Source organism: Plectrocnemia conspersa, unplaced genomic scaffold (genome assembly GCF_051122295.1).
Source record: "Plectrocnemia conspersa isolate PC_06_02 unplaced genomic scaffold, ASM5112229v1 ptg000008l, whole genome shotgun sequence".
Taxonomy (NCBI): Eukaryota; Metazoa; Arthropoda; class Insecta; order Trichoptera; family Polycentropodidae; genus Plectrocnemia; species Plectrocnemia conspersa.
The window spans coordinates 6392835-6408132 of record NW_028277172.1 but is presented as its reverse complement, the minus strand read 5'-3'; the positions used below and the strand labels follow the sequence as shown (position 1 = coordinate 6408132).

The 15298-nt window shown below is 25.1% G+C and overlaps 1 protein-coding gene across 2 annotated transcripts in view; it reads right to left on the bottom strand.

Annotated features, from left to right (window-relative positions):
• The window catches only part of Lrt (Leucine-rich tendon-specific protein), a 160840-nt gene extending 147432 nt beyond the window's left edge, over positions 1-13408 (bottom strand). The window contains exons 1-2 of one of the 2 annotated variants that reach the window (XM_088189621.1): positions 13290-13408; positions 8639-8765 (exon numbers count right to left, since the gene is read on the bottom strand). The gene's annotated coding sequence lies outside the window, so the exon portion shown is untranslated. The remainder of the gene's footprint in view (positions 1-8638; positions 8766-13289) is intronic. The other variant, XM_088189622.1, reaches the window with a different exon arrangement.
• Between the last annotated feature and the right edge of the window lie 1890 nt (positions 13409-15298).

The window sequence follows — 15298 nt, the reverse complement described above, 5'->3', positions numbered from 1 at the left end:
TCAATGCTTGGTGACTTTCAGCTTAGAGCTTTAGAGTCAAGATCGCGTCCCTTATTCTTACCCGTCGCGGTCAGAACATCAGCGCTTGAGAACGCTCATTTTGCACGAGTCACTTGCCAAACGCAAGAAATAAAAAAATTGTAGGATGGTGCTCACCTATTTTAGGTGTGCGCCATATTATAATTATTATTTTTTAATATTTAATGGTATACCCCTTGTTTATATAATACCCATTATGACGCATTGGAGAAACCTATTAGGTCATGATAATCAGATGAAAAATAAAATCGCAAAAAAAAAATTCTCATCTCCCACATACAAAATGTTTAAAATATTTTGTTTTTTTAACAAACAGCCTCTTATAAATTAAATATTTTCTGCTTTGTAAAATATAAGTACTGTATTTCGATATACATATATATATATATTTATATAATTTTAGGCTTAGGTACTACACCATTAAATATACAAAATCATCAACGAGACTTTTACATCCATCCTCATATGCATGCATAAGATGCAGACACGCGATATTCGCCAGGGCCGCATCGGGAATCGCCCCACCTGACCCCTCGTTAAAAATTAAACTTTTCGACCCACCCCCCTTTTTGGCCCCACCCTACTTCATCTCTATAGAACCGGACATGACGTTTTGTGGACGTTGCATAATACACAAAGTACTACGTCCGGATGCGATTCCATTGAAATTCGCTGCCCTGGGCGCTCGCTTTTGTCGTGTTTTGTTACAAAAATGGAAGGATAGAGAATACAGTATCTAGTTGTAGTTGTAGTAGTCACTTCCGCGTCGCGCATAATGAACACGAGATTAACGGAGATACACTCGGATGCAGCGTCCCGAACGATCCAATCTCTCCACTGGGCGATTGGTGGGTCTTATCTTATCGGACGGTCCGAGGTGTTGTGGATATCAATATATTATAAGAAATGCATATATATGTATGAGTAAAATGCGTGAATTTAATCGCATGTGAAATTTTTTCTTATACCATCCCCTATTATTTTTGTTAACTGCTGCACAGAATATTTCAAAGAACTAGTTTGGTGTACTATGCCTTTTAGTCTTTTATAATTCATTTAAATTGTAGCTTACAATGATCACAGTATTAACGAAGCATTAGTACAAAATAATATTATAAATTAGCGACCCAGAGTGAGATATAAAAGGTAAAAAAAAATATGATTTTCATGAATGTGCCATACAACCAAAATATATTTTGATTGAGATACCTTTATCAAAACAGTACTAGTATTTAAAATTATACAGGAACTTAAAGCCTTGCTCTCAAATAAAACGACGAATATTCCAATCGGGTTTTTCGCGTTGCACGTCCGAGAGTGCAGAAATCCCATCGGAGCTGTGTCACAAGAATATTTTTTTCTCAACGCTTGAATAGGAAATTTCACCTGTTCAATTATTCCACGCTGCTCCAGACAATAGCTACGGCCGGCCATAAGTACCGTTGTAAAATTTTACGAGGAAACCGGGCTCCCTTGCGGGGGTGTTGACTTTTTTTTATTTCAATAATATCTCTATAAGCGCTACGGTTTGTGACGCTATTAAAATAAGTTATAATATATTTAAACAAAAATAATGTGAGGTGAAAAGTTTTTTTTTTATAATATGTTGTTACCAAAAAAATATTTGCTATAAAAATACAGAAACAAAAATCGATATAAACTTTATCAAACTGGATTTTTGAATCAATGGACTTTGTCACCTCAATTAAGAGGAATGAGAAGTGATTCTGGAAATAGGCGAATGAAAACCATGTTACTGGTCTACCAAAAACTACTGATAAAAATTAAAAAGAGAATTTAATCAAACAGCTTAGCAATAAGTGCCGAATTAAAAGCGACTGGTTTAAAGTGTTATTTATACTGAGCTACCTTAAAACATTATTACTAATTAATAAATTAAACTTTTGTGTGACAATTAAAAATACATTAAATTAAATAACTTAACAGTTCTTAAATATACATTTAAGAAAAAAGTCCAGTCCTGTGAAGAACATTTTTGCTTCAATAGAAAAATATTTTTTGTCCTTTTTTGTCTAATTGAATTACCTTTATATTTTGTCCCAAGAATAAAATATGTAAAATATATTTAAACTGGTAATTGAATTTATGATAATAATTTTTAATAATTCTATAATCACATTTTTCTGCAAACATTTGTTAAAAAAGTAGTATAATAGCAGTTCAAAACCTTTAAAGATTAGTGATCCTTTTTTACATCTTTTAATAAATATATTATTTTAGTATTAGAAATACAGTATTTTGACAGTTAATAAATTTAAGGGAAAAGGGCACAATACTACAAATAAATAATTTATAAATCAAATGGAAATTCGTATTTAAAAAAATATTTTTAATAATATCGATTCAAATAATTTATTTACAAGCTCATTATTAATACTTAAAAATTGTACTATACTCTGGTTTATTTGTGTTAAGACAAAGATAGTTATTATTTAATTTTGGGTACGTCCGTGGGCTACAGACGTCATTCAATTGATTCCGTACGTCGAGCTGGACCAGTAGATGCGAAGAGAGAAGCGGCGGCTTCTGCGATCTTTGGTGGTTTGGAAAGCCTTTTAAGATATAATGCATTGAGTATGGATACCAGTAAAAGTTTCTCAGATGAAACGTCGGAGGGGAAGTGATTCCTGTTTGCCAGCGATCCAGTATTTATATCCATAGGAGATTTTGTTGTCCGCCCTTTTTTCGATTGAACGACTAAAAATTGTTTGAATACAAATTGCCATTGGCCGCTAAGGCTGGTCAGAAACGGTCATTTTGAAGATAAACCATAAGTTTGATTTATTAATTTGGTAAGGGATTTTTCACGATGTTTTATTTTAACAAAAGAAACGTTACGTTTTTAATCGGTTAAAATACTTAATCGCGGGTAGAAATAATTTTTTTATAATGGTATGGGTTAATCCCTTTAATTTTAAATAGAAGAGTGGATTAATTAATAAACCCGAAACCTTCTACAAACGTATTACGTTTTGCAAAAATAAGACTTTTAATAGCAAATACTATTTTATTTCTCTATATAATATTTTAATATATATTGATAAATTATTACTCAGTATTTTTTTATGTATTATATTTTTCTTTGACTTCTTCGTTTTAAATTAATATAATTTTAAATCGAAACTAGTTATAAAAATATCACTTAAAACCCTATACTTAAGCAAAATGTAAATATATTAATATCGATATTTTTCTGTGTTAAATTGAAATGCCAAAATATCAGTATTAAATATCTTAATTTTGATCAGTTAGATATTACAGATCTTTTTCAATGCATTACATTCATAATTACTATATAATTACTGTATATGTGAAATTAGCGAATTTTTTACTAAAAACCTTGCATTTGGTTTAATATTTATGATGGCGGTAACTGAAACATAACAAATTTTAAAACCATAATTTAAAATAAAATTATAAATAATTGCTTGGAATATTAAAAATTTACAACTCCAATTTACAAAATAAGTTTAATTATAAAATAGTCGTAAAACTTAACACAAAATTGATTTAAGGTGCATTAAATTACGGGATACTGATTTTATTTAACAATTATTTTTTCTACGATTTATTGGAGATAAAAGCACTCGAATATAATATTATTTATATATCTTTTAAGTGCACATTTATTATTTTTATACAGTAATAATAAAAAAAATAGATAGTATTGCACATTAATAATGAAATAATCTACTTAAACGAAACACGTATTTATTTAACATATTTTCTATAATTATTACAGATTATTTATGGTTTCATATTATGATCATTTTAAACACTCATGGGGATAATTTTAACTGCATCGTTAGATTTCGTTTAATGAATTTACAGTCACTGTAATGACTCGTTTTTAATTTGATAATGGAGAATTGATTAAATAAGCCCGGTAAATAATAATCTCAAATAATTGATAAGCATTTATAGTGATATTTATAAAATATATGAATATAATGAATATTATTAATTTCAACCAACGAATTTGTAATTAAATTATTTGTAGCAAAAAATGCAAAATTTCTATACAGTGTTATTTTTTTAACCTTTAACTAATAGTAAAATGTTTTATATATGATTTAATAATATATGGAATGATTAAAATATGTTTTTATATTTAATTACTAGCAACTTTAATTAAAATTCGATTACATGTGAATGCTTTATTTATCAAAACCACGTGTATAAATATTTTTTTATATATTACCACATAACGCGTATTAATTAATTTGACCCTTGTTTATACAATCAATATGTATTATGCATACATATAAAACAATAATAAAAGGGTTCGTTTGGAATCAATTAACGTTTGAGAGGCATTCGAAGCGTCTAGACTGGAACGATGTTAATTCCAAAGGTATACACAAAGTAAATGTCGATTTCCATACATATATTATATATACATTTATACATATTATTTGACTTGAGATTGATCGAAATCAACAACAACTGACTTTTTGAGTTATAATTTTCTGAAAAAGATAACTAGCTATTTATTTCAGTAGAAGGATCCGAATGATAGGTATTTTTATATATTTTTTTTTTGGAATTCGATTCGATGTTTGGACCATAAAGAGGCGACCTTATTTTGAAAAGTCAGACAGGTCGTTTTACATAAATTTACGAGCGTCGTATAGTAACACTTCATTCGGTCGTTTGTAACACGAAATTGTCCACAGTTCTCGTAAAACCGACAGACATATTATTGCGCATATTGTATAATATTTTCGAATGGGTTTAGTAAATGGGAAATGCTCTAGGAAGTTTTAAAGAAAAAATATTAAATTATTCTTTGTATTTTAAGTTCTATCGAAACAAATTATTAAATTTATATATGATCAATAAAAATCATTTTTTCTATAATTTTATACTAAAAAAGGTTATACACTATAACTACATTGTTTTTTAGTAATATTTTTAGAAGATGAAAATCTTGCTGATAATCATTCATTTAAATTACTGTTTTAATTATTTATGTTCAAAATTAAATAATATGTTATAGATAAATAGCTTATACCTGTTTTTGGTATTTATAAATTAGTTGTATGAAATATTTTTTGTCAAAAAAAAAATGTCGAGTTCATCAACTGAATCACTCCTCTATCTATAATTGTACAAACATATTCACGCATATCATCAATAAAAAGGCTAGTACTCCTCGCGATAAAGGCATTTTTTACTGTTGAAGAAAAAAATAGGTTACTGCGTTTGAAAAGAAAGACCGCGGGAGATCATTTAGCGGATTATATACGCGCCATAAATCATGAATGTTTTAGATTATTTGCCTTGAGAGTAGATAGCATGCGTAGCCATTTCTAATCGACCTTACGGTCAACGCAAATTTATATACGTATAAATTCGCCACCCTTCTCTAATTGGTCGTCCCACCGAAAAGAGTCGAACCACAAAGTCCACCATGGAGTGATTACGAGTAAAAATATTAGAATCCTGCCCCTAGAAATCACTTTCACTCAGACATTTCTTCTGATCACATCCACTCGAATACTTCCTCTAACATAGACTTGAACATCAACATCAGAATTCAAAGCACTCTAACCAAAAGATACATGTAATTTGGACCGTAACTAAGAGGAGGCAGACTTAAATTTTGATCCAATTCGACGTCTGAATCCAGAGCTCACGGAAAAAAATTGATAGTTTAAGAAAATATAAAAAAAATAAGCTATTTATGAGGTAATTACATGCTTATGTTTATAGCTTTATGATTTACAAAATTAATTCATAATAAGAATATATTAACAACGTTGTATTATAATAAAATATAAGAGATAGCAAATTGTATTATTTAGGTAATGCTTTAAATTAAATATTTAAATATCTCCTAGACTCTAGAAGCAATACGTTAAAAATCTCAGAAATTTATGTTTTTGAATTATTTATATTTCTAATTTATGCTTTAACTATAAATGAAAAGTATAAATTTTAAGCTATTCTTTTAAACTTTTAAATTTTAATCGTTAGTATAAGAAAACATTAAATTTAAATAAAATATATATGATGTCAAAATAAATATTTTTGTATGTTTTTTGATTTCATTTTATTGGTTTATGAAACTGTCTAAATAATAATTGATTTTTTAAATACATCTTTTGAAAGCATGCAAATAAAATTATATAAGCGTACAAAAATTCCTATTAGTTTTATACTTTTCGCTTGTATTTTATTTATAGATTTTTAAAACCTTTTTTTCTATTTGCTGTTTTTTAATGAATGTTTACTGACTTTAAATGAATAAAATAATTAAAAATTCCTTTTAATTATATAATAAAATATTCCCTAATTAAAAAACTTGGAATTTCAATAAAATCATATATTTTAAAAATTGCTTTTTTTAAATATATGTTTAAGTTACATGTAACAAATATAAAAAAGACATCCCTTAAAAAATCCATAAAATTAATTTTGGAAAATAAATTATCAACTGCAAATTTGTGTATCTCTTATATTTAAAATATTTAAAAAAAAAAATTCTCCAATATTTTGTTTTATATGTATTAAAAATTATTAATTTTTAATATCTTTATTAGAAAAAATATTTATTTCATTATGAAAACTGCAAATTTCAATAGAAAACTTTTTCTATATTTTTTAAGCTAAAAAATTGTAAATGCGTACCAAAAAAATCCCTACATTAAATTCTAAGAATAAAATACGATTTATTCTATTTCGATTATATTTTAATGACTTAAAAAAACAATTTTAATAAAATATAATATTTATAAAGCATTTGAAATAATAGAATTGTTGCTTTTGAATAAAGATTTTAGTAATGTAAATATACCTTTATATATATATATATAAATGTGAATATTTCTATAATACTCGTATATTTTTTTACTTAAGAATATTTCTCTACAAAAAAATCTTTTTTAAGACAAAATGTGGTATTTTATTATAATATTTTAGATGCAAAATATTTTCTTAATTTTATACAAATGCAAATAATAAATTAAGATTATCAAAAAAAAATTTAAGAAAACGTTAATTTTAAATATAAAATTTAATAGAGATCACATTATTATGTTTTTATTGATGTTTTAACATATTTTCTTTCATAATGTAAGAAAATATAAATGCGTAACTAGAAGAATCCCTGAATTAAATTAGAGAAATTAATTAAATATAATGTATTTCGCTTATATCTTGATGCTTTAAAAAAATATGGAATTTTCATAAAATATAATATTTCGAAAGCATAAAAACTATTATAATTGTTGCTTTTAAATTAATATTTAAGTGATGTAAAATAAACCTTTAATTTTAGTTTTCTAAATAAATTATTAACCTACTGTATTTCACTTATATTTTTAATTTAAAAAATATTTATTTATATTTTTTTTTCATAAAAAAATTGCTTAAAGCTGATGCGATTTATAAATTTTTAATAGATAAAAAATATTCCGTTTTATTGAGTAAAACGTCAAATTTTAATAGAAAACTATAAAACTATTTTACATTTTTTTATTAATAAAAGAAAACATAAATGCCTACCTAAAAAAATGAAATTAATTTTTGAGAATTAAGAAATAGTTTAACCCTTAAATGCATGGTGTTGCAAATCTGCCACAATTTATTTAAGCGCTTATAAATCAGTCTACGTTCAATAAAGGAACTGTATTGCATAATGTTACATATGTGTAACAAACGACGAGCCATTGTGTTTTTAAATTATTCGTATAGATATCTCTGTACGCGTGATAATGCTATTTAAAAAAAACGTTGGGTGCAAATGTGTCATATTTTTGGGAATTTCAACATTTGTTTTCATTGGTGCAATTGGATATAAAACGAAATAAAATTAATTCATTGACTCCTAAAAGGTTAGTCTACCATTGTTTATTTATTTTTGGTTTCTATTTTTTGTAATAGTTGCATAAAAGAAGCAAAATATGCAGTTGTAGACACTGGCTCATATTGACCAAGAGAAACAGATTCAAAATGCTGAAATGAAATGGAATTTGACAGATAATGTGTGAAAAATGTGGTGGTGTCTTATGTTTTAATAATAAAAAAATTGCAAAAAATATTTGCAAGTGGAAATTCTTAATTTTAATATACTTTATTCGCGTTCTGCATGATGTTGCATTTTTAGAACAATAATTTGTTAAAATATTATCAACAACTAAGCTTTAATATTTTTTAATTATTTTTGACGTCATTTTCAGCCTAATTTTATTATAAAAATTTATTGAAAAAATCATGCATTTAAGGGGTAATGTATTTCGCTTAAATTTGGTAGCCCTAAATATATTCCTTTGTAATAAAACATCAGGTTTTATTAAAATTTAATATAAATAGAAAGCACAGTTTCTAATTGTTGCTTTAGAATGAATGTTTATGCAATGTGAAAAAACAACAAACAATTAAAATTTGTTTTTAAGAATAAATTACTATTTTAATAAAATTTACTAATTAAATAGGTACAGAATATATAGCGTTTTATATGCCGTTTTTTAATTGTAAAAATATTCAAATGGCGTTTTAAAAAGTAGCCGAAATACATTTTTAGTGACATTCCTTAATAAAAACGTTTTTGATATATAAACATAAAATTACTTACATTCTATGACGCAATCCATTGGTCCAACTGCAACAATCCACGAACACACATTTTGCACCACATCTTGTTTTTAACACAAAAAATAACCTATATCATTGTATTTTATTGCAAAAACCACTTTTCACTACTTAAGAAAATATGCACGTGTTTATTTATTAAATAATAATACTACAATTTTGTTTATTTCTTTGTTTTTTTTTAATAATAAATAATATACATTCTACTGTTTTTTATTAGAAACACCAACGTTATTTTTTTAAATGTGAGAATAGAAGGAACGTGACTGCAAATGAGATATCCGGATAAGGATCCTATGCAAAGGTAAGTACAATATTTGTTTTCTTTGACTTTTCGCATCCGGAAGTCCGCACACCTGGACGAATTCCAGGTACGGATTAGATCAATGTGTGAATCATATCGTTAGAAATAATCACATTCATTCGTTTGTGATTCATACAAACCACTCTATTCAAATATTTTTTAGAGCTCTAAAATTATTTATGTTTAATTTTACATAATTAATATTTTTTGTTTTAAATAATATTAAAAAAATAGCAGTTAAACGAGTATTAATATTTGAGTAACACTGATGTGACATTTTTTTAATATTACGTCATTGTATATTTACTTAATAATTTAATTTAATTTATTACATTCTTATGCTAATATTTATTTTTGGCAAACAGAGTTTATATAGCAATGGTATGCAAAATTAGTAAATGTAGCTCATATGTATAGCTCACAATTTAAAAACAATCTTACTATAAGATCAGGTCTAACAACAGCTGATACCCCCCACCATACTAACTGTCAAAGTCAACAGAAAAAATATTGATCAGCTGTTGTAGTTTGCCTAAGCTTGGCAGCATTATTACTAACATACTAAATAACGGACGTGTTCCCTACTCGATTCGCAACTAAAGTAAACCAAACACATTCGACCCATTAGCCTCAGATACGATCGATGCCACGCGACAAACTTTGAGGAGGTCTGGTCCGCGATGATTTAACGCTGTAGCATGTTCCGGCAGTGTTTTGTATCGCTCGCCTTTACAAACGAGTTTGTTTATTATTATGTTGTATACGAAATTTTCAAAACGAGACGTTTGGCGCGTGGGTCGACAGACAGTTTCGTTCTTGGACCCCTCTCTTAAAATTATAAAATGTTCAGGGCCGGTGACATGCCTAGTGACATGTCATATTTGCATATATCCAACGGAGAAAAGAGTGGGTTGACTACCGGATTTAGAAGAAAGACTATTATTAACTTATTGTGATACGTTTATGGTATTAGATATAATGGGTCAATGTGTAAATGGAAACTGAATGCAAAGTCAGCTACTTTAATTTAAATAATATCAAAAATATGAATATATATTAACACATAATGAATATGATTCATGTTCAATGAATATTGATTATATTGTAGATGTCACATATACCTGAAAACCTATTCATATCAGAGCTTACATTTAGATATCATGTTACAATATCGAATAACATAAAGCAATTAATACTCATTAATATATAAAATAATAAATTATTATTTTAAAAATAATTTACTTGTACTAGTTTTAGACGCGTTGAATTTTATTTTTAGTTTTAGACATTAGTGCATTCTTTAGAAATATGACACCTTGAGTTTAAATCAATCTTTAAAGAATAAAATAAACATCATCAAGTAGCAAATCAACTTTAATGTCTTTAAAATCTATTAGTCAATCTCAATAGTACTTTGTAACAAGATTACAACTCTGTTTTTTGTTTGTTTTTCTTAAAAGGTGCATATATTTATAAAAATATTTAATTAATTTAAATTTGCTTTTACAAAATGTATAAAATATAGTTAATTATATTTTTTTACAATTTATTATATATTGTATTGACTCAAAGATCAGCGACGTCCATCCCAAGGCAGATCAAAGTTTTTTGCTATTTTTATTCATTAGTATTTTTTTAGTATATTTTAAATGTTTTTTTTTTAAATTGAAATATACGGCCCAGTGTATTTTTATTTTTTGTTTTAGCCCAGTAAAGCATTTCGGTTGGACATCACTGCCTAGATTATATTTTTATATCATTTATTGTAGCAAAAAATACGAGATTACTCATGTTATTTTTATCCGTACATTAAGTTTTTTTTAGTAGTTCTGCGAATTTATTTTTAATATAATTTTTCTACTAATAAATAATACGTATATTTACAAATTCGCAAATAAGAGAAATCTATAAATAAATATACACATAGCTATATAGTTTGCAAGAATATCCTTTTTATTTTTTATAAAAACTGAATCTTCATTTAAAACTATAAAAAATATTATATGGTAAACTTAAGCTATTCTAAATGTTTATATTTGGTTTAGTTTAGGTTTTAGAATTTTTTGCCTCAATTCATAGATATTTCTTAATATATTTTTTTTATATAATACAATATTTAATGATAAATTTTATTTTTTCGTAGATTTTTAATATAGAAATAAAAATTTGCAAGTTAAACTTTTTTTTAACTAAATATGTATATAATATAACTTAAACTGTTTTATAATTTTCTAAAAGTAAAATTTCTGATAATCTCATTGATTTAATTTGCTTTTGCCACAATTTTTAATAATAATTTTTATTCATAATTTGACTATATGTGGTATTTAATTAAAACTAGCCCTAAATTATTTGTTAGAAATACATTTTTTTGGCTATTTTATTTTAACTCATGCTCATTTCATTTGCATTATTTTTTCTAATCAAGTCTCATTGAATTGAATGTTTTATATATAAAAATTTTTTTTTAAAAAAGTAGCAAAAAGGTATTAATTAAATGATTTAAAATTATAACACATTTTATTATTCTACAAAATATAGATTTAGGTACACAAAATAAAATATTTGGTATTAAAATCCTACAAGACTCAACCTTAGTATCAAAACGTCCGCATTTTTAAAAAAATGAGATTATTTTTTATAATATTTTGTAAATATAGTATATATTACATATATATAAAGCTATACAATATATTTATAAAACTGTATGTTAAAAAATAGTATAATACAGCACACAACTTAAATTGAATCAAAATATAACATAAACAATTTTTTTCGATTGAATAAAAGTGTTAGATTTAATATAAAAAATAGTTTTTGCTATAAAAGCTTTGAATAAAAAAATTACAGTAACAAGTCTGCAAGTTAATGTTTATTTTATTTATTGAGAATAGATTTTATCTGTAAAGTTATTTTTCCTGTGTAATGTTTATTTGATATTGTAATTTAAACTAATATTTTGACTTTAAATAATGATATTTGTAGCAAAAATGAAGCATTGGTATAACTTATCAAGTCATAATGCGCAAATTTGTATTTAATAATAAAATAAAATAAACATATCTATATATGCATATGTAACATTAATATAAAGCTCTAGATTCTAAAGCTGATTTAGCCATAAATTATTTTGCAGTATATAATTTATCAATCGATTTAAGTTTAATAATTAAAGGTGAAAAAGTAAAAAGAAGTAGTACTAATGTCACAAAATAGCTTTGAGGCAATTTATATTATATTAAATATACATACATGTATTTAAAAGTTTTTCTTAGATTTTTTATATGACAAGATACCTTGAGTAAATTTGATACGTAACATTAGTTTATCATATAGTGTCTTATGTTATGAGCTTTAATTTTTTTTGATAATATTTTCAATAAATATGTTTATGTTTCATATGTATCAGTAGGTTAACTAAAAATGTTTCGTTTTATACAGGCTGTTTAATTTTGTTTCTTAAAAATGACATATTCATTAATACCCTTTGTGCTTAGAAAAATTCTCAAAGATAAATAAAAGAGTATTGTTATTGACTTTCTTATTTGACAAGTTCAAATATAAATATTTTAGCAAAAAGCATATGTGAACTTATTAATAAATATTGAAAAACCTTAACAAAAACCTAAAAAAACCTAATGCTCTTTTTTGTATTGAGACATTGACATTGATTCCTTAAAATATTCACAAATATTAATGAAAAAAAAGTTAATCTAACGCACTGTTTGTAATCTTAAGATAGTCAACTTTTTATTAATATAATCAGAATAGAATAAATAAATTCTAAAAAATCGTTTTAACTAAATAATGTACATATGTGAATTTTTAAAAGCAAAATCAATCATATATAAAATAAATGAAACTTCATAGGAAATAAAAACTAATGACTATAAAATCTAAATTTTAATTTTAATTTTAAATATATTTTTCTTATCACTAGAGCTCTTAGTTCACATATATATGCTATACAATTTTGCAATTTATTTAAAAAATATGTAAAATAATTTCAAATGTTAATATAATTAAAAATAAACATTGCCCGGTAAATAACATTTTAGATTTTTTTAAAGATAAAATAAAAAATAATTTTAGAATCAAGTTATATGATAAGCTTATCAACTTCATATATTACTTTATGGCTAAGATCCTTTAATAACCGCCGCTAAAAAAATATTTTGCTGTATATTTTATATAATATATACTTCACACTTCAAAACACATCGAAGTTAATTGCACTTTATTAATATTAAACAGACACTTTCGCTGTGCTGTTTATGAATATTAATATTAACGAAACACTTTTAATTAAATTCCTCCTTTATACACTTACACAACTAAGACGCAATAGTTATTATTGTCGTTAATTTCGAATCGCGCGCCAAAAGCCGTAGTCAATAGCAACGAGAGGTGCGCGCGCACGTTCGCTCCTCGCAACAGATTCGATCGACTGACTCACCTGTGTTGTTTGTTGGCTCAGGTGGGACGAGATGTATTTAATTTTTTTTACCATTTTTTCCACTTGTGTGTTTGTAGATGGAGATCGCGACTGTCACTTTCGGAAGAAGCAGCATCTCTCTTATCAACATCCGCATTCGGCACAAAATAAATATTCACAATGAAACATACAATTGTAAGTTGCTTTATCTTTTTAAAAAAACATAGAAGTATACGTAGATTTACATAAATTTGTATATTTACAAAATTAATTAACGAAACCGGATATCTACTCATATAACGTAATAAAAAGTATTACGCAATTTAATTTTTCAATATGGTATTTTTTCACTAATAAATTTTATTTTATTTTAATGCATTATCATTATTCTATATACAATTTAAAATTTATTTTAATGCAATATCATTATTCTAAATACAATTAATTTGCTTATGAGTTATGAAAATAAATAGTATTATAAATTTAAAAGAATAGTTAGAAAAGCTTTTAAACATTTATAAAACAGCAACTTCAAAAGATCATTATTACACAAATTGTACGGTCATATTTTAATTAATTGTAATTTATTGTTTGTGTTTTTAAACAAATAATTATGCTCGTTTCCTGTCAAAATTTAATTTATGGTTTTTTGAAGTAAAAATTTGTAGAAAAATGTCACTAAAGCTCTTTGATATATATGATATTTGCTAGAAATATAAAATAATTCACGCTTCATTCGGCTGTATTATTAGTTTTTCTTGAAAGTTTCGTTTTATATATATTAATATTTTTTTCAATAAAAACTCTTGCAAAAATAGAACATTCACATTGCTTAAAATATATGCCGGCATTGCCCTGACAATATTAACATGTTTTTATGGTATAATTTTTATATATATATAAAGTTAAAATATATTAGTTATATTAGCAAAAAATTAAGAATTAAATTAATCACATGATTTCTATAAAAATTATATTATATATTTTCATCTTATATAATATTAAACTTTAATAATCAAAATATGCATGATTATAATTAACATATACATATATTTATTCAAGTGGTGTAAATTACAATTATGAGTTATTAAAATCTTAAATTTACTTAAGTAGTAATCTTAACCTTAACCTCAACAATATAATATATATATATTTCTACAGGTTAATGCAATCTTTTATAGCCCAACTTATTGAACTTTTGTAGATTCAATCGTGTAATATGTGGACTTGTATTGTCGTTTATTAAAATAAGACCTTTTCGATTAATTAAATATCACAAGTTCAATATTTAAAAATTGTTTTTATCTGTTAACTGTTAGTGCTTAAATTGCTTTAAGGTTAAATTTTTATTCAACTACTAGGCAGATAGCTTTTAATTATTGCAAAAAAATTAACCCTTTGTTACGATACAAGTAATGAATGAATAATTTATTTTTTCATGCTATAAATTTAACTAAAGTCTTTATCTTTATGTTATAAGCTATAAAAGGACGCCCACTATCCGTACCGTACCGTACTTTTCCCCTGAACTCACATCAAACACATTGTTAAGTTTAATTTTTATTTAATTCATAAAGTACAGTTTTTTTGTAGTTTTTAAACATTTTTAAGTAGCCTAAAATTGTGAACACTAATGCCTAGTTTTTGTATAAGCTTAAAAAGTAATAACACTTATTATACAATTAAATTTGATGTTACAAAAATAAAACTGAAAATTGTCTTTTGAAAAATTTTGGAAAAAAAACACTACACGATAGTTCAATGACTAATACAAAAAATATCTAGGTTCAAAACCCATCCAGGTCTTAGTGTTAATTTAACTTATATGTTTTCTATGTACTTAAAAAATCGGAATTAGTGAAATTTATATAATTCTAATTCTAATTGATCATTACAAAATAGGT